At 42.7% G+C, this 21,196-nt stretch overlaps 1 protein-coding gene across 10 annotated transcripts in view; it reads left to right on the plus strand.

The window, feature by feature from the left end:
• The window catches only part of LOC129709402 (lysine-specific demethylase 2B), a 190,384-nt gene that overhangs the window by 123,214 nt on the left and 45,974 nt on the right, over positions 1–21,196 (plus strand). The window lies entirely within an intron of this gene.

Raw genomic sequence — 21,196 nt, forward strand, 5'->3', positions numbered from 1 at the left:
TGGGTTTATGGTGGAGTCTCGTTACTACAGCAGTCCAGCCATGTCAGTTTGTTTCTGGCTGGGCCCAGACTGAGAAATGGCCATGTCCCTGAGTGCAGATGATGAGGAGTATGACTCAGACCCAGAGCAGGTCAGCTTTCAGCTTTGATTGTGGGCACAGTGGAAACATTTTCCATTTTTTTAAAACTAGAAGGCCCTTTTTGGGAAACAATGTGAGAGCCTAAAGTAGCTTAGCTGAATCCAGGCTCTGTTGTGCTGAATAATGATGGTGGCTGTTCATGTTTTTAGGAGAGCTGCCAATAGCTTGTTTTTTCCCCCTTCTCCTTCTGATACTGTTACTTTTAAAGTTGAAGCATGTGGCATTAAATCCTGTCTGTTTACTGAAGCAGGTATCTGTTACTGAGGACACAAAGTAAAGTACTCTCCATATGGCATTTTGAGCCTCATCCTGAAGGGCATTTAACATCCATTTTTAGTATAACTGCTGCTTTGAATTCATAGGCAATGCATTGTACTGATCACAAGCAAATCGACACATGCCGTTGCCTGGGATATTTTCTCTTTTAATATTCTCTTCACTATGTTTCATGCTTTATTAGCTCCTTATTTTGAACAGTGTGCCTGTAGGGAAGAATGAAATATTCTACTGTATTCATCTTTATTTATGCGATCTGAATGTGTGTCTTCATGTAAAGCCAGTTTTGCACTGATGCCTGGCTCAAAGTACAGCAGTTGTTAAAATGTCAGACTTGTGGTTCTGTAGCCCGAAGTGCAGGTACAGTTTTCATTAAGGATATTAGCTCTGAGGAGTAGACCCATTAAACACGATTGTGCTTGCAAGCTAGATCTGTCTTGTTCGCTGCATGAATAAAGTGGGGGGAGGGGAGAGAAGAACCCTTACGTTTAACAATGAATAGTTCTTTAAATGGCCGTGGTTGTGTGTATTGTCCGAATGACGAATGCTTGAAGGTACTTTGGCAGAAAAATGTTAAGTAGCTGGGGTGTGTTTACCCAAGTTGACCCGGCCACCCCCACACACATACACACTGTATCAGTTTGCTGACTACTCCGGCCTAAAAGAATTTTGTGCAGAAATAATTATTTCTCTAACTTGACTGTCTAGAAAGCATAGGTTTATGACTACATTTCAATAATGTGGGTACTGTGGGATTCGGACTTCAAACGTACAAGTTCCAGTTGATAAAAAAGGCCTCTCACTTGACTTTTGTTCTAGTATCATTTAATATCCGTACCGATTTCATTGAAACGTTCGCCGCAGTGTAAGGCCTGGCCTCATGCAGTGTATAATAGTTTCTTTGTGAGTGTCAAAGGAAGTCTAATACCGAGCAACAGCGTTCCTTTGGCCTCTTTCCCCCCCCCCCCCCCCCCCCCATTGGATTCAGTTTCCTCAAGCTCAGAATGTCCGGCCTAGAATATTATGGCTATCTTTAAGCATACTGTGCGAGTAGCAAGATGTTGAGGTTGCAAAGTTGCAAATATTTCCATTAAAAAAAAAAATCTTGAACCTTTCACTACCTCGTGCGGGATAAAACGCTGTGACATCATCGCACATTTCTAATTCCAAATTAAGGTTTGACTGTTGTTTATACTGCAACGGCGTGTGGCGGCTGACAACCAGGGGGGATTTGTGCCTTTGTTGACACGGAATCACAGAGTCGATGGAAACACTCTAACTCATTTCTCCACTCTATGCTCCTAGTTCACAATTCATTTATGGAACACGGCTATCCTCTGTGCTATTGTTGGCACTGTGATAAATAATGGAAAACTATATATTTGTATGTTTACATTTCTCGTATGTTTACATACGTTGCATGTATGCACAAAGAGAACCCGACTGACTACCCAACCCCAGTTTGACAGAACCGTGACGGGGCGGGTGCTTATTCTGATCAAATGGTCAGGTCTGGCGGTGCCGACGCAGCTCGGTACTTTATCCAGGTCAAGCCAAAGGCGTGTAGAAAGACAGACATGTGAATTTAGTGTTCTTCTTTCCCCCACCTCGCTCATCTAAACCTTTCGAAAGTGCTGACATTTTGTTGTGTGGAAGTTGGGGAAGCCATGAGCAACTGCTTAAACTTTAAAATGAGTAATATTCCGTCATAGCTGTCCGAATTGGGGACGGGTGGAAGTCGGGCATCCAGCACAGATGAGCTATTAGATAGCAATGACTGCTGTCTTCAGGCGCCAGTGGTAGACGCCACATAAGTGGAGATATGCCTATTGCACTGTGGAAGTATGCCTGGAAGTATTACAGCAAGCCAAGGAGGAATTTAGGAACAAGAACAAGGAAAACAAAATTGAGCAGTGGGATGACAGTGAGGTGATAAATGAATGGGATAAGGTGTAAAGACGCCTCTACAATGAAGAAACAAAGAACTGCAGATGCCGGTTTACAAAATAGATTAACAGCACAACATCTCTGGAAAACATGGATAAATTACTTTTCTGATAGAGATACCTCTTCAGACTGATCGGTCAGATTGTTAGAAACATAGAAACATAAATAGGTGCAGGAGTAGGCCATTCGGCCCTTTGAGCCAGCACCGCCATTCAATATGATCAAGGCTGATCATCCAAAATCAGTACCCCATATCCCTTGATTCCCTTGGCCCTAAGAGCTAAATCTAACTTGAAAACATCCAGTGAAATAGCCTCCACTGCTTTCTGTGGCAGAAAATTCCACAGATTCACAACACTCTGGGTGAAAATGATTTTCCTCATCTCAGTCCTAAATGGCTTACCCCTTATTCTTAAACTGTGACCCCTGGTTCAGGACTCCCCCAACATCGGGAACATTTTTCCTGCATCTACCCTGTCCAATCCTCTAAGAGTTGTATATGTTTCTATAAGATACCCTCTCATCCTTCTAAATTCCAGCGAATACAAGCCTAGTCGACCCATTCTGTCATCATATGTAAGTCCCGCCAACCCGGGAATTAACCTGGTGAATCTATGCTGCACTCCCTCAATAGCAATAATGAATGAATGAATATGTTTAAGAAGGAACTGCAGATGCTGGAGAATCGAAGGTACACAAAAAAGCTGGAGAAACTCAGCGGGTGCAGCAGCATCTATGGAGCGAAGGAAATAGGCAACGTTTCGGCCGAAACCCTTCTTCAGACGTCTGAAGAAGGGTTTCGGCCCGAAACGTTGCCTATTTCCTTCGCTCCATAGATGCTGCTGCACCCGCTGATTTTCTCCAGCTTTTTTGTGTACCGAATGAATACGTTTATTGGCCAAGTATGTACACATACAAAGAATTTGCCTTGGTGCTCTGCTTGGAAGTAACAACACGACATATACGACATAATGTCCTTCCTCAAATTAGGAAACCAAAATTGCACACAATACTTCAGGTGCGGTCTCACAGCATCTGCGCCGCAGCATGCGCCCTTTTTAGGGTGGGCACCTACGGATGTCGAACCGGATGGCATCACCCTGCTGCGGACTTCTGCTGACTCAAACGCAAAAAGAAGAAGACCAGGGCCCAGTACAACTGCAGTAGGACCTCATTGCTCCTAAAATCCTCTCACAATGAAGACCAACTTTCTTCACTGCATGCTGTACCTGCATGCTTACCTGCATGCTTACTTTTCAATGACTGATGTACAAGCACACCCAGGTCTCATTGCACCTCCCCTTCTCCTAATCTGACACCATTCAGATAATAATCTGCCTTCCTGTTCTTGCCATCAAAGTGGATAACCTCACATTTATCCACATTATGCTGCATCTGCCATGCTTCCAAGTCGCCCTGCAGCCTCATTGCATTCGCCTCACAGCTCACACTGCCACCCAGCTTTGTGTCATCCGCAACTTAGAGATGTTACATTTAATTCCCTTGTCTAAATCGTTAATATATATTGTAAACAACTGGGGCCCCATCACCGAGCCTTGCGGCACCCCACTAGTCACTGCCTGCCACCCTGAAAGGGACCCGTTAATTCCTACTCTTTGCTTCCTGTCTGCCAACCAGTTCTCTATCCATGTCATTACCCTACCCCCAATACCATATGCTCTAATTTTGCACTCTATTGTCTTGTGTGGGACCTTGTCAAAGGCTTTTTGAAAGTCCAGATACACCACATTCACTGGCTCTCCCTTATCCACTCTACTTGTTACATCCTCAAAACATTCCAAAAGATTAGTCAAGCATGATTTCCGCATAATAATACTCTAGCATCTTACCCACTACCGATGTAAGGCTAACTGGTCTAAAATTCCACGTTTTCTCTCTCCCTCCTTTCTTAAAAAGTGGCTGCCCTCCAGTCCACAGGAACTAATTCAGAGTTGAGAGAACATTGAAAAATGATCACCAATGCATCCACGATTTCTAGGGCCACCTCCTTGAGTACGCTGGGATGCAGACCATCAAGCTCTGGGGATTTATCTGCCTTCAATCCCAACAGTTGAACTAACACAATTTTCTGAAAATGTGGATTCCCTTCAGTTCCTCACTCCCACTAGATCCTCGGTCTAATCCGGGAGATTGTTTGTGTCTTCCTTAGATGAGTCTACAGAAGAGGCCCCATACAAGATGTCATCTATCCATGTTCTTCAGAGATGTTGCTTGACTCACTGAGTTCTCCAGTACTTTGTGTCCCCTTTACAATGAAGTTGTGCATAAATTAGAGTTTGGGATTTTGCTTGGAATAGATAAATTATGCTACTACTGTGGGCAATCTAAATAGTTCAGAAGGGATAAGGTTTTACTTCAAATATCGCTGAGACATAGAAAATAAGAGCAGGGAAGTAGGTGCTTGATATGTGTAAAACATCAGTTAGCCTCAGCCAGAGTCGACATACAATCCGGGTCACAACTCTTCAAACACAATGTTACTGCACTAGGAAAGGCACAGAAAAAAATGTGAGGATATTTCTGTGAATGGTGAATATTATCTCTGAGAAAAGATTGGATTGGCTGAGATGGTTTTCCTTGCAATAGTGAAATCTGGGGGAAATTTGTAATAGCAAAAATCACATGTAATTAAAGTGCACATTGTCAGATTTTAATAAAGGCCATTTTTATACATTTTGGTTACACCATATGGAAATTACAGCAGTGTTTATACTATACTAAAAGTGTTTGGGGATTTTTCTTTATTATAGAGAGAATTCTTCTGTCATCAGCTGTGGCTTGCCAGTCCCTTTGCCTGCCTTGGCCTTCCAACTTGCCTGCCTTGGCCTTCCTTGACCTGCCAGTCCCTTTGCGTTTCGTAAGCTCACCAGTGCTCACTTTCTTCTTTAAAGATGTTCCAAACAGTTGGTTTTGGTAAGCCTAAGGTTTGGCTGATGTCTCAAACAGTTTTATTCTTGTTTCTCAGTCTCATAATGGCTTCTTTGACTTTCATTGGCACAACTTTGGTCCTCATGTTGATAAACGGCAATAAAAGTTTCCAAAGGTGATGGAAAGACTGGAGGAAAGACTAGGTGCTGAGAGCTCTCTTATACCTGCATTAAAGGAAAAATTTAAACACACCTGAGCAATTACAAACACCTGTGAAGACACGTGTCCCAAACATTATGGTGCCCTGAAATGGAGGGGGGGACCTATGTATAAACACAGCTGTAATTTCTACATGGTGAAACCAACGTATAAAAATAGCCTTCAATGGAATCTGACATTGTGCACTTTAGCCACATGTGATATTTTTCTATTACAAATCTCAAATTGTGGAGTACAGAGGCAAATAAATAAATGATGGGTCTTTGTTCCGAACATTATGGAGGGCATTGAATGAGTTGAATCAAATGAATGGAAATGACCTTTCTTTTCTGGCAGAAAAGTCAATTACTAAGGAGACTAATGTAGTTTGCAAATACGTTAAGGGCGGCACAGTGGTGCGGTGGTAGAGTTGCTGCCTTACAGCGTCAGAGACCCGCGATTGATACTGACCAACGATGCTGTCTGTACGGAATTTGTAGGTTCTCCTTGTGACCTCGGGTCCTTTGGTTTCCTCTCACACTCCAAAGACTTGCAGGTTTGTAGGTTAATTGGCTTCAGTAAAATTGTAAATTGTCCCCATTGTGTAGGATAGTGCTTGTGTGCGGGATGATCGTTGGTCGGCGCGGACTCTTTGGGCCAAAGGGTCTTTTTTCATGCAGTATCTCTAAAGTCTAAAGTTAAAGGGCAGATGTAATGAAACGATAATGTCATCACATGCAAGGGTTGAGTCATGATTATTAAGGGTGTAAGAGGTCACAGGAAGAAGGAAGGAGAATGGGGTTGAGGGAAAGATAGTTCAGCCATGATTGAATGGCAGAATAGACACAATGGGCCAAATGTCCTAATTCGGCTCCTATGACTTATGAATTATGTCAGACAAAACTGGATGTTCACTTGAAATGTTGTAGCTAACTGGACCAAGGAAATGGGATAAATATGTATCACTGTTCTATTGACATAAATATGATACACTGATACACTATCGACCTGTGGCACTGACGTCTGTGGTGATGAAGTGCTTTGAGAGGTTGGTTATGGTGCATATCAACTCCTACCTCAACAAGAAGCTCGACCCAATACAGCTCGCCTGCCGCCACAACAGGTCAACGGATGATGTGATCTCACTGGCTCTCCACTCCGCATTGGACCACTTGGACAATAAAAACACTTATGTCAGGTTGTTGTTTATAGACTACAGCTCGGCGTTCAAAACCATCATCCCCTCCAAGCTGTTTACCAAGCTCACGGAACTGGGTCTCTGCGTATCCCTCTACAATTGGATCCTCGACTTCCTCATGCACAGACCACAGTCAGTTCAAATTGGCAGAAACATTTCATCCTAAGTAACAATCAGTATGGGAGCACCTCAAGGCTGCGTGCTTAGCCCACTGCTTTACTCACTCTATACCCATGACTGCGTAGCCAGACATAGTGCGAACTCCATCATCAAGTTCGCCGACGACACCACTGTTGTTGGACGAATCACAGTCAGAGTATAGAAGTGGGATCAACCGATTGACCAAATGGTGCCAGCACAACAACCTGGCTCGCAACATCAGTAAAACCAAGGAACGGATTGTGGACTTTGATAGGGGAAGGATGAGGACCCGCAATCCTGTTTACATCAATGGGACGATGGTGGAGAGGGTCAAAAACTTCAAATTCCTGGGTGTGCATATTTCCGAAAATCTTTCCTGGACCCAGCACACTGATGCAATTATAAAGAAGGCACATCAGCGACTACTACCTGAGAAGATTACAGAGATTCGGCATGTCAAATAGGATTCTCCTGAACTTCTACAGGTGCACAGTAGAGAGTATTCTGACTGGTTAGATCGAGGCTTGGTTCGGCAACTTGACCATCCAGGACCGGAAAAGACTGCAAAGAGTTGTGACCACTGCCAAGTCCATCACCGGCTTTGAGCTTTCCACCATCAAAGGGATCTATCGAAGTCGTTGCCTTAAAAAGGCAGCCAACATCATCAAAGACCTACACCATCCTGGCCACACACTCATTTCACCATTGCCATCGGGAAGAAGGTACAGGAGCCTGAAAACTGTAACGTCCAGGTTCAGGAACAGCTTCTTCCCTACAGTCATCAGGCTGTACGCAACAACAAATAAACTATGAACTGCAACAGACTATTATTATTATTGCACTATATTTGTTATTTATTGAGTATGTGTGCATGTGTATACACAGACTGAACTTTATTTTCTTCTACAGTTATGTACTATGTTTACATATTCTGTTGTGCTGCAGCAAGTAAGACTTTCATTGTCCTATCTGGGACATATGGCAATAAAACACTCTTGACTCTTGAATCGACAAAACTAGTGACAGGGCTTAATCTGATGAAATAGTTCAGATAGTGCCGGCTTGGCTAGGCTCAGTAATTTATCCACGTCACGATAAAAAGAACTTCCAAAGAGCAAGGTGAATTTAGTTTTGTTTAGTCATGCAGGTGAATTTAGTTTTGTTTTCATTCTTTCCGCTCCCCCATTTCCTACCCTGAAAATGCTGACGTTCTACTGAGGTATATATAGTTCAGGATGCTTTCAGCAACAGCTTAAACCTTTGATGCATCCAAAGGTCTGACATGACAATAAACTTCTGTGGTTCTATATCTTAGTGGGGAAATAACGCAAACATGGAAGTAATAGCCTTTTCTAAATAATTTGGGTGCCAGAAAGGATACTGATGTTTTGCCAAAGTGAGCAGTGGGAGGGTGAGAGGAATGGTTGAGTAATAATTTCAGGTTTGTTAATGTTCATTAGATAAAGTTAGGGAGGGTGCATGTAATGTTGGCAGATTGTCAAGACAACAATCGGAATGTCAGGATGTGTAGGAAGGAGCTGCAGATGCGGGTTTACATTGAAGATAGACATAACATGCTGGAGCAACTCAGCGGGTGGGGTAGGCAGCATCTCTGGATAGAAATGGGTGACTTTTCGGGTCGAGATCCTTCAGACTGAGAGTTAGGGGACAGGGAGACACAGAGATAAAGAATGTAAGGTGTGAAAACGAGACATCAAAGCGGATGAAGCTCAAGGAAAATGTAGAATAGATCATTGTTAGCAAGGGGAAGGTGACACCAATGCATACAAAGATAAAAATTTAATCAAGGGGACAGTCAGTCAGACTGGTCGGAGAACTTGGATGGAGAGGGAGGGAAAACAAGGGTAACTTGAAGTTGGAGTAGTTGATATTACAACCCAGTTTACAACCCAAACTTACAACCAAGCGGTATGACTTTTTTTCAAACTGCTCTCCAGAGATGCTGCCTGACCTGCTGACTTACTCCAGCACTTTCTGTCCTCCTTGGTTAACTTTGAGAAAAGGCTGTGGCTATTCACATTATCCATGCCACTCATGATTTTATATACCTCTCAGCACTCTGCTTTCTTCACTTCAGGAAGAAAGACCTAGTATCTCCTTGTAATTCAAACCCTCCAGACCCTCAAGTCTTTTTGCTCCTTTTCCAATTTAATACATCCTTCCTATAGTTGCGGAGTCAGAACTGCCAACCTTGCATAGCTGTTACGTGAAGTCCCAACTCCTGTACTCAATGCGCTTGTCGATGATGTCAATGTGCCAAATGCAACCTTCAGCACCGCCCACCTGTGTTGTCACCTTCAACTATGTACCAGCATCCCTAGGTTCTGTATTCTATAAAACTCCCCAGAACCTTACCATTTACTATGTATATCCTGCCCTGATTTGCTTTGCTAAAAATACAACACCTCGCATTAATCTGAATTAAACTTCTATTCCTTCACCCATTTGCCCAGTTGAACAAGATCCCGCTAAGATCAAGATCTTAGCCTCCTATGACTATTATACCACTAAGTTTTGTGCCATCCGCAAACCTACACACTTTGTCACATATGTTCACATCCGAATAATTAATATAAATAACGAGCGATAGTGGACCCAGCTCTGATCTCTGTGGTGCACCACTTATCACAAGCCTCCAGCATGAAAACAACTTGCTCCCACTACTCTCTTTCCTGCCTTCAAGCCAATTTTATATCCAATTGGCTAGCTCGCCCTGGATCGCATGTGATCTAACCTTCCAGTCTAGCCTACTATTTGGGATCCTATCAAAGGTCCATGTAGATAAGGTCTGCTAATCCGACTTCATCAATCTACTCAATCAAAAAAAAATTCTATCAAATTGGAGACATGTGAATTTTCCATGCACAGTGATGCTGACGATCCCCAATCGGTCATTGCTTTTCCAAATGCATGTAAATTATCCAATAACTTCACAACCACTCTTGTACGGCTTTTTCTTGCTGCCTTCGTTCGAGGCTCAAAATTAGCCACTCTCCATTGTTCTGCACCGCACTTGTGGCTATAAATGACCCTCTATACCAGGAATTCCACATTTTCTTCCCTAGCTTCCCACACTTGGCTAGGTCCCAGGGATTTGTCTACCTTAATGAGTTTTAAGACCCCGAGCACTTCCTCTTCCATGTGTTTCAGCTCATTTGCTAATACGATTTTCATCCAGGACGCTGACATGAGGGCTTGACTATTCCAATACCTTCTTATATAGTCATAGTGTAATAGAGTGTGGAAACAGGTCCTTCGGCCCAACTAGCCCACACCGGCCAACAATGTCCCAGCTACCCTAGTCCCACTTGCCTGCGCTTGGTCCATAATCCTCCAAACGTGTCCTGTCCAACTGTTTCTTAAACGATGGGATAGTCCCTGCCTCAACTACCTCCTCTGGCAGCTTGTTCCATACACCCACCACCCTCTGTGTGAAAATGTTATACCTTGGATTTCTGTTAAATCTTTTCCCCTTCACTTTGAACCTATGTCCTCTGGTTCTCGATTCCCCAACTCTGGGTAAAAGACTGTACATCTACCCGATCTATTCCTCTCATGATTTTGTATACTTCTATAAGATCCCCTCATCTTCCTACGCTCCATGGAATAGAGACCCAGTCTACTCCAACTCTCCCTGTAGCTCACACCCTCTAGTCCTGGCTACATCCTTCTTGATCAGCATCTTAATTTCCTCTGTGCTTTTCATCCCTGTGCTCTGTACCTCTCTGTGCATTGGCTGCCTCCCGCCATATCTTAATTTCTCCCAAAGGTTTCACCCACCTTTCTAATTCTTTAATCTCCTTCAGCCCAACAATTCTCCGAGATCTCCGCATTCTTTAATTCTCCCGTCTTTCTCCACATTGTTCAGTTGTGCTTACTTCTAAGATAATGAATGTAGTTGCAAAGTAGGCTCAGCAACCAAGTTCCTTTATAGATTGACTTTGGCTGTGGTTTTTAAATGTGCATCATGTACCCTGATGGCTCAGCGTGTGGAGATAATTGGTAGCTTGTTAGTTTATCGATTGAGCAACAGAACCATAGAAACATTCCTTTGTACTTGCTACTTATAGCTTCAGTGATCCAAGTTCATTGCTGACAACCAGTGGCGCCTTTTTGGAGCTTACAAGCTTTCCCCACAAATGCATTGGTATCAGATGTTACAGTTTCTTCCCATATTCTAATGACATGCAGATTGCTGGATTAATTGACCACTGTAAATTGCCCCTAGTATGTAGGAGAGTATTGGACTCTGAGGGGGAGGGGTTGGGAATGTGGTAAGATTAAAATAGAACTAGTTTAAGTGGGTCGTTGAAGGTGGGAACAGACTTGGTGGGCTGAAGACCCTGTTTCCATGTTGCATTAATTTATGCTTTTTTTGAGTTGGTGCTAAGTCAACAACAAGTGCTCGGGTTAAGAGAGACAAATTCAGGCAAAACTTCTGGTTTACTTGTAATCCTTTTGGAAAGTATACGTTTTGTTGTTAATGATCAGGATTTAATTTGGTAATGATTGTTGAGTTGAATTTGCTGTTTGCTATTTGAGGACTTGGATATTGATATAAGTCAAGTCAAATTGAGTTTATTGTCATATGTACAAGTGTGGTGAAGTACGATGCAACGAAAATTCTTTCTTGCAACATCGTTCAAGGCATATAAACTCGGACAAACATAAATTATACAAAAATCACGCAATTCTGCAAAACAGTAAAAAAAAAAGAAGATAGTCGAAAAAAACAAGACATTAGTACAAAACACAGGAGAAAAAAAAGTTCCTTGTACCTTCCAAATTGTCCTATACTGGAAGTTGGACAATTTTATACCGGACAATTTTTACATTTATCAAGCCAATTAACCTACAAACCAGCATGTCTTTGGAATGTGGGAAGAAACCGAAGATCTCGGAGAAAACCCACGCAGGTCAAGGGGAGAACATACAAATTCCGTACAAACAGCGCCCATAGTCGGGATTGAACCTGGGTCTCTGGTGCTGCATTTTGCTGTAAGGCAGCAACTCTACTGCTGCACCACCGTGACTGCAATGTGTAAATTTAAATGTGAAAATATGACTAATGCATCTTTTTTAGCTGATTTACCAAGAAAGTAGACTAACCACAAGAAGCAGCAACACTTTAAATATTGATCGTGGAGGCAGTGGTTTGCTGTTTTTAATTTGGCTTTTTCTTTTTAATCTTGGGGTGTTGCACTTAGATCTTGATCCTTCTCATGTCAAGTCCATTGTAGTGCAAAGTGTTCTATTTTCGAAGTAGGGTTAGGATTGGAGTTGTAAGAAACTGCACATGCTGGAATCTAGAGTAAAATACAAAGTGGTAGAGTGCTTGGCAAGTCGGGCAGCATCCGTGGAGCGAATGGACAGGCAATGTTTTGGATTGGGATCCTTCAGGCTTGGAAGAAGGATCACATTCGGAGACATCGTCTGTCAATTCCCTCCATAGATGTTGCTTCACCCGTTGAATTCCTGCTGCCTTTTGATTTTTAGGATTAGCTTTGTGTGGATTGGTTCAAGAACTTGATAGTTGTAGGAAAGTAACTGTTCCTGAACTTGGTAGTGTGTGACATTAGGCATCTGTCTGTACCTTCTGCCTGATGCTAGCAGTGAGAAGAGAGCATGGTTCCCATAATGGGCATCCTTGATGACTGATTCCACCTTCTTGAAGCTGTACCTCATGTAGATGTTTTCAATGGTGAGGAGGGCTCTGCCCATTATGGACCAGGCCAAGTCCTCTACTCACTTCAGCCCCTTGTGTTCCTCTTTGTTGCATTTGCTATACCTGATCCTGATTTTAAACCTGGGGAAAATCCTGGACAAAAGTAATTGAATAAAGATTCACCTGCGTAAGGAAAGTTTTTAAAATCTGTTGAGAATTGAATGAAATTTAAAGCACTGCAGGCTTTGTTTAAGGTTATTATCTTGCAACATCTAATGTAAATATTCCTTGCATTGTTTGTAGTTAATATTACAACAGATCTTCAAATCATACTCCATTGGGACAGAGCACTCTTCAATTTACATAGATGTCCAGGTTTAAAGATGTAATTTTTGTATTTGTATTTAATACTGTGCTCCCGATGGCAATATGTTCTACTTAAAACATGTAATTTATTTACCCAAATATGTAGGATCCAGCAGCACATAGAAACTCCTATCCAGAAATATGCATTTTGTTTAGCAAGAATCCAAAATGCATATGTATTCAGATTTTGGATATTTTTACTTCAATGAATATGCTTACTGGGGAATTCTAATATTCTACTGAATATTAGAAAGGAGAGAGAGAGAGAGATTTGTATATTCACAGTATTTTTTAGAGCAAAGCAAGTGTTCAGAATCCACAATGAAAGTTGTATGTAGTCAGAGTAGACTTGATGGACCAAACGGCCCAATTCTGCTCCTATGTCTTATGAAAGTAAAGCTTGAAATTTCCAGTAATCACCTCATAATCACATTGATATTAATTCATTTCAAATAGTACAAAATTCTATTTTAAGTTGTTTGAACCAAGAAAAGAACATACTTGTTTGAACCAAGAGAAGAACATTTAAAAGTGGAAATATGACTAATGCATCTTTTTCCCTGATTTCCCAAGAAAGCAGACTACCCACAAGAAGCAGCAACACTTTAAATATTGATCGTGGAGGCAGTGGTTTGCTGTTTTCAATTTGGCTTTTTCTTTTTAATCTTGGGATGTTGCACTTAGATCGTGATCCTTCTCATGTCTTTTTTCATTGTGGCAAATCATTTTGTTCCATTTACTGCGCCATTTCATCTCAATTCATCTTTCTAAATATGTAGATTTACTCTTTCTTTGTTGTATTTGCAATATTATTTTTGAGAATCCGTATCGCAGGGGCCAGGAGCGGTGCAGTTGGTAGAGTTACTGCCCCTCAGCGACAGAGACCTGTGTTAGATCCTGATCTGGGGTGTTGTCTGTGTGGAGTCTGCACATTCTCCCTGTGTCTGCGTGGATTTCATCTGCGTACTCCTGGTTATTCCTACAACACAAAGATGTGCGGGATTGTAGGTTAATTGGCCTCGTGTGTAGGGAATGGATGAGTAAGTAGATAATGTAGAACAAGTGTGAACAGGTGATCGATGATCGGCATGGACTTGGTGGCTGAAGGGCCATTTTCCATACTGTATCTTTTTAATCAATCAATCATAAGTAAACGTAGACTTGGAATTGAAATTAAGAAATGTTTTCGCATTTCAAATAGTATCAATTCTGTAACCATTCAATCCTCTCTAACTTCCAGAGAGACTTGAGCTTTGAGAAGAGCCTAAACTAGTCTGGGCTCCTGCGCCTAGACAGCTACATCTCAAGAACATTTAAAACATATATTCGGGTAGTTAATGAGATAAAGCAACTCTAAAGTAAAATAACGCAATGGCAAGACGGTGTAGATTTATCACTCAGTAAGGCAGTTCTGAGATACACATCAGGATCTTTTTTTGATAGGTTGACTGCTGTTGATGCAGGTGCCAGGAAGACTGAGCCCAGAAAGCTGACCTCATTTGAAAGAACCAAATGTTATAAAGAGAAATCTTGGCATTGATTGTAGTTGCAAATTAGTTAAAAGATCAGTGGTAGGAAGTTGAGATATTAAATACATTATGAAACAGATATATCTAAATCTTTAGTTCCTGCATCTGGATAGATGGGCTGATTAGGGATATGATAATCAGCGTGGTTTTGAAAGTGGGAGATCATGTCTTATGAATCGGTGAGTTTTTTAAAGAAGTGACCAAAATGATTGATGTAGACATTGTCTATATGAACTTCAGCAAGGCATTTGCTCTGGAAGGTTAGATTGCATGGAATCAAGGGAGAGCTAGCTGACTAGATAGAGAATAGACTTCATGGAAGGAAGTGGGGTGATGATGGAAGGTTTTTCGGATTCAAGGCCAGTAACTAGTGGTGTGCCTCTGGGATAGGTGTTGCGTCCATTGTTGTTTGTGTGCTCCAAGGAATAATGTCCCAGCTTACCCAACCCCTCCCTATAGCTCAGGCCCGCGAGTTCTGACAACATCCTCAAATCTTCTTTGTACCCTTTTCAGCTTAACAACATCTTTCCTACAGCAGGATGACCAAAACTGACCACAATATTCCAAATGCGGCTTCACCTTGTACAACTATAACATAACATCCCAACTTATATACTCAATACCCTGACTGATAATGGCCAATATACCAGAAACCTTCTTAACCACCCTGTCTACCTGTGTTGCCACTTTCAAGGAACTATGTACCTGCACTCCTAGATCCCTCTGCTCCACCACACTCCCCAGGGACCGGCTATTTACTGTATAGATTCCACCGGTTTAATTTTACAAAATGTAAACCTGGCACTTATCTCCATTAAACTCCATTGACCATTTCTTAGTCCATTGCCCAACTGATCAGAATCCTGTAATTTTTGATAAGCATCTTCACTTTCATCCATCTGCATCCCTAATCTCATCTGCAGATTTACTAATCATGCCTTCTACATCCTCATCCAAACAAACTCTTCAGTTCACTGAATCCATGCTGACCATCTGCACTCATTTACACTAATCCTACAAAGATCCTGTTTTACTCTTTCCACATTCTCAATAACATCCCCTAGGTTCTACCATTCACCTGCACACTGGGAGCAATTTATAATATCCAATTAACCAACCAACCAACTCACACAAAAAAAAGACAGTGCTGGAGTAACTCAACAGGTCAGGCAGCATCTCAGGAGACCGTGGATGTGCAGCAGGAATCATAGAGGGGGTGCAGTGAGAGAGGGTCTCTGTGAACCCCCGTTGGAGGAAGGAGGAGGAAAACATTAAAGTAGGATTCTCCTCAAGGTATGCCTATTTTGAACAGGTTCTCCTCTCTGATGGGTTCTGTGAGCCCCCTTTCACTGCTCCCCCTCTATGATTCCTGTTTCACTGCTCAAATCAATCCACACATCTTTGGTAGACACATATTGAGGACTGATAGATTGTCATTGTCCGTTGAAGAAAATGGCAGGTAAGTTGGTGCAGTGCGTTTCCTGCAGGATGTGGGAAGTCAGAGACACTGCTGGTACTTCTGGAAACCACACCTGCGGAAATTGTGTTCAGGTTCAGCTCCTGAACGAATGTGTTGGGGAACTGGAGCTGCGGTTGGATGACCTCAGGGCATCCGGGAAAACGGGAATTTCCTGGACAGGACCTATAGTGGGGTTGTCATACCACGGATACAGGAAGAGTGAAGGTGGGTGACTGAGAAAGAGGAGTAAACGTGGCGTGCAGGGGACTCCGGTGGCTGTACCTACTGAAAACAGGTACACCCTCTTGGAAGAGGACGACACAACAAGATTGAGTGGTAACCAGGGCTGTGATTCCTACCCTGGTGCTAAGGCTCAACGGGGAAGAGTCACGTCAGAGGAAGAGGAAGGAGGTTCTGCAACAAGATTTTATGGAATTGGGCAGAAAGAAGACTGAAAAGTAGCACCTGCAGGGTAGTGATATCAGGATTGCTTCCAGTACCTCGTGCTAGTGAAGGTAAGAATAGGAAGATAGAGGATGTGAATGTATGGCTGAGGAGTTGGTGCATGGGGCAGGGATTTGGATTTCTGGATCATTGGGATCTCTTCCAGGGCAGGGGTGTCTAGTATAAAAGGGACAGGTTGCACCTAAACTGGAGGGGGGGCCAACATCCTAGCGGGAAGGTTTGCTAATGCTACACTTGAGGGTTTAAACTAGATTGGAAGGGGGGTGGGCCACGCTGGATTTGGAAATTGGGAAGGGCAAGTTAATGAAGTGTGTGTGTGGAGGAGCCTTTTGGGACAAGTGACCACAATTCGATTAGGTTTAAGATAGTTGTGGATCGGGACGGGGAGGGTCCACGTGTTAAAATGCTCAACTGGGGTAAGGCCAACTTCGAGGGTATGAGAGAAGGTCTAGCTCAAGTTGACTGGAGCAGGTTATTTGAGGGAAAAGGAAGTGGGATGTTTTTAAAAGTGCATTGAAGAGAGCACAGGATGTGTGCGTCCTCGTTAGAGTGAAAGGCAAAGCAGGCAAACGTAAGGAAGCTTGGCTGACGAGGGAAATTGAGACGTTAGTCAAAAGCAAGAAGGATGCATGGGACAGGTATTGGCAGCTGGAATCAAATGCATCCCCAGAGGAGTTTCGAGAACTAAGGAGCAAACTATAAAAGAAGATCAGAAGGGCAAAAAGGGGCCAGGGGATAGCTCTGGTGTGTAGCATAAAAGACAATCCCAAAATATTTTATAAATACATAAGGGGGAAAAGGGTAACTAGAGAGAGATGGAGAGTGGGACCTTTCAGGAATAAAAGCGGTCACCTCTGTGTCGAGCCACAGGAGATGGGCAAGTTCCTCAATGAGTATTTCTCCTTTGTATTTACCGAGGAGAAAGACAGTAGGACGGAGGAAATTGGAGCAGTCACTGGAAGTGTCATGAGAGCAGTCAGTGTTACCGTCGAGGAAGTACTGAAGGTACTGTCGTGTTTGAAGGTAGACAAATCTCCGGGGCCTGATCAGATATACCCGAGGACATTGCGGGAAACTAGAGAGGAAATTGCGGGAGCCCTTGTTGAAATTTATGAGTCGTCCTTAAATATAGGAGAGGTGCCAGAGGATTGGAGGGTGGCAAATGTTGTGCTTCTTTTCAAAAAGGGCTGCAGGGAAAATGCTGGGTACTATAGGCCAGTGAGCTTAACATCTGTAGTTGGTAAGTTACTGGAGAGTTACTGGATATAGTATATACAAGCATTTGGATGGGCAAGGGCTGATTAGGGACAGTCAGCATGGTATTGTACCTGGGAGGTCGTGTCTCTCAAATCTGATTGATTTTTTAGTAGACGTGAGCAAAAAGGTCGATGAGGGCAGAGCTGTAGATGTTGTGTACATGGACTTTAGTAAGGCAATCGACAAGGAGCCACATGGTAGGCTGCTCTGGAAGGTTAAATCTCATGGGATCCAATGAGAGATAGCTGAATGGATAGCAAATTGGCTCCATGGAAGGAAGCAGAGGGTGATGGTGGAAGGTTGCTTCTCAGAATGGAGGCCTGTGACTAGTGGTGTGCCACAGGGTTCGGTGCTGGGCCCGTTACTGTGTGTCATCTACATCAACGATTTGGATGAGAACATACAGAGCAAGATTAGCAAGTTTGCTGATGATACAAAAGTTTGTGGTTTTGCAGATAGTGAAGATGGTTGTGAAAGATTGCAGCAGGATCTTGATCGATTGGCCAGGTGGGCGGAGGAATGGTTGATGGAATTTAAGACAGAGAAGTGTGAGGTGTTGCATCTTGGGACGTCGAACAAGGGCAGGACCTACACAGTAAATGGTAGGCCTCTGGGTAGTGTTGTAGAGCAGAGGGATCTAGGAGTACAAGTGCATGGTTCATTGAAGGTTGAGTCGCAGGTAGATAAGGTGGTCAAAAAGGTTTTTGGCACTTTGGCCTTCATCAGTCAGAGTATTGAGTATAGAAGTGGGGACGTCATGTTGCAGTTGTATAAGACATTGGTGAGACCGCATTTAGAATATTGTGTTCAGTTCTGGGCACCATGTTATAGGAAAGATATTGTCAAGCTTGAATGGGTTCAGAAAAGATTTACGAGGATGTTGCCAGGACTAGAGGGTATGAGCAAAAGGGAGAGGTTAATTAGCCTGGGTCTCTATTCCAAGAAGTAAAGGAGGATGAGAGGAGATCTTATAGAGGTATATAAAATCATGAGAGGAATAGATCGGGTAGATACACAGAGTCTTTTACCCAGAGTAGGGGAATCGAGGACCAGAGGCCATAGGTTCAAAGTGAAGGGGAAAAGATTTAATAGGAATCAGAGGGGTAACATTGTCACACAGAGGGTGGTGGATGTATGAAACAAGCTGCCAGAGGAGGTAGTTGAGGCTGAGACTATCCCATCGTTTAAGAAACAGTTGCACAGCTACATGGATAGGACAGGTTTGGAGGGTTATGGACCAAGCGCAGGCAAGTGTGACTTGGGTAGCTGGGACATTGTTGGCAGGTGTGGGCGAGTTGGGCCGAAGGGCCTGTTTCCGCACTGTACCAGTCTATGACTTCATGACTCTATGAGAAAAAGGGAAAAGAATTGGAATGGGGAAATCATCCAAAGAGTCCAGATGCAGATTAAATGACTGTTTTCCAGAATTCTTCCAATCAGTCTGCCAAGAAGATTAAGACCAATTTTCCATCACACTCTCATTCTGACCTGTGTCTTTGTCCTCTTGTACTAATTCAGCTGGGCTTGGCATAAAGTCCAGGAACAGCACATCAACTTCTGTCCAGATACATCACAGCCCTCAGGACCCGAAATTGAATTCAGAATTTCAGATAACCGGCCTTTCCAGTTTAGTTTAGTTTAGAGGTGCAGTATGGAAAGAGGCCGCCGACCCATTCAGACTCTGTTATCCCACTTTCTCATGCACTCCCTACACACCAGGGTCAATTTGAAACTGCCAATTAACTGACAAACCAGGAGTTGTCGTGTCAGGATTGTCTGGTACAAATGTAATGTCATGCATCTGATACATTAACCTGTTTTCTGTTTCTAATCGGATGACAACTGCTGTGCATTTCTGGCAATCCTGTGTATTTCAGATTTCCAGCAGTTTCTATTAACAGCACCTCATAAATACTGCACCATTTTCTTTCTCTCCTCTGTCCTTATCATCCTCTTACATCTCCACCTGTCAGATCAGCTGTGATTAGCCATCCTGTCTCTCAGAAGCACCGACAGCATGGATGTCACCTGGAAACTCCTGAGTCTCCACACTTCATTTTTGTCCTCCCCACTCTTTCCCTTCTTTGCAGACTAAAATGCTTGTTTTCTCATTTTCCCCATTCAAGTGTAAGATCATTGACTTGAAACATTAATTCTTATCTCTGCTCAAGCGGTGCCTGACCTGACGAATATTTCCAGCAGCTTCATTTTTATTACTAAACTGGTATTATTGAGATCTTGTACTAAAGAGGCTGGAGTGGCAGTAAAATAATTACAGCCTTCTGATTCAGATTGGATCTCCTGTTTAAAAATTATCCAAAATTGGTATACTGATGGTTGTATTTGAATGTTCATTCATTCATTGATGTTGGACATTGCTGATAAATTTCTCTGGGCATAAGGAAGGAATTAGGTAGCAGGGGAAGACTTTTGCCTTTGGGATAAACTTCCCAAGAGTGTAGAGGAAGGGGAAAGAGTTGGGGGGAGGGAGAAAGAGTCAGATTGGACGAAAGCGCCAAAGCAGCCACAATTTTGAGGCAAAAACTCATTTCGGCCACTTGAGGAAAAAGATGGCTGTTGTACTTTTATGTTTCGCTCATAAAAAAAAATGTTTTGCATTTTCCAACCTCAGTTTCAACATCATTGCCTACTTCAGTAGGCTTCCCTGACATGATTCCATTTCTACTCAATTGAAAGCATCTATACATCTCCAGAAATGGCCTGTCTTCTGGTAGCTATAAAACCTTGCAAGGATTTCTCCCTAGGTCTTGCTCTTAATCATACCGTGGTAACATTGATTGCAGGCATGGGGCAGCTTCCATATGTAGGCTGGCTGCATTCAGCTAACCCTCTTGGGTCTCATTGACCTAGAAACATTTCCAAGCTGCAGGCTGCATCTTACTCAGCTGCAAGAAATTTGGCAGGAAATTGCAAGTGAATAGATCTGACATAGGAAGTGTGTTGTGATTGACAGGAAATACAAAATGTTGTATAATTTAGAGCCAATAATAGGCACCCACATTGAGTGCCAAAGTTTGCATCGACATGAAGTGGTAATTAATTTAGTGCAGCTGCTCGCAAAGTGAGTTTTTTCTAAGTTTCTTCTGAATGAACGAAAAATATGAAATTAGAAGCAGTTTTTACCTTTCATGCTTTTAATTTTAAGCAACTTTAAGCAGAGGAAGCAATTCCAAGGGGAAAGGAGAGTATTTAAGCTGTGATACAGCTGACCTCATTTACTTGTTGGTCAATTATAAACATTTAAAACATTAGCAGTGCTTTTATTAAGATTGCTTTGGGAGAAAGGATAAATGCTTTATTACAGTGGGTCAAGACATTAGGTATTTTTAAGGCAGGGATTGATAGGTTCTTGTTTAGAAAGGACGTTAAAGGTTACAGGGAGAAGGCAGGAGAATGGGATTGAGAGGGAAAAATAGATCGGCCGTGATTGAATGACAGAGTGGACACGATGGGCTGAATGGCCTAATTCTGCTCCAATATATTATGGTCTTATAAGTGCTTGTACCATCTCCTAGCGCTTGATACTTCTAGTAATTCAATACTGTGATTCCTGTGTTTGAGATTACTTGCCATGGTTTTCCCACTGGAGAAGCAATCGAGCAGTTCAGAAATCAATTGATGAAAC

The sequence above is a fragment of the Leucoraja erinacea genome, chromosome 25 (genome assembly GCF_028641065.1).
Source record: "Leucoraja erinacea ecotype New England chromosome 25, Leri_hhj_1, whole genome shotgun sequence".
Lineage (NCBI taxonomy): Eukaryota > Metazoa > Chordata > Chondrichthyes > Rajiformes > Rajidae > Leucoraja > Leucoraja erinaceus.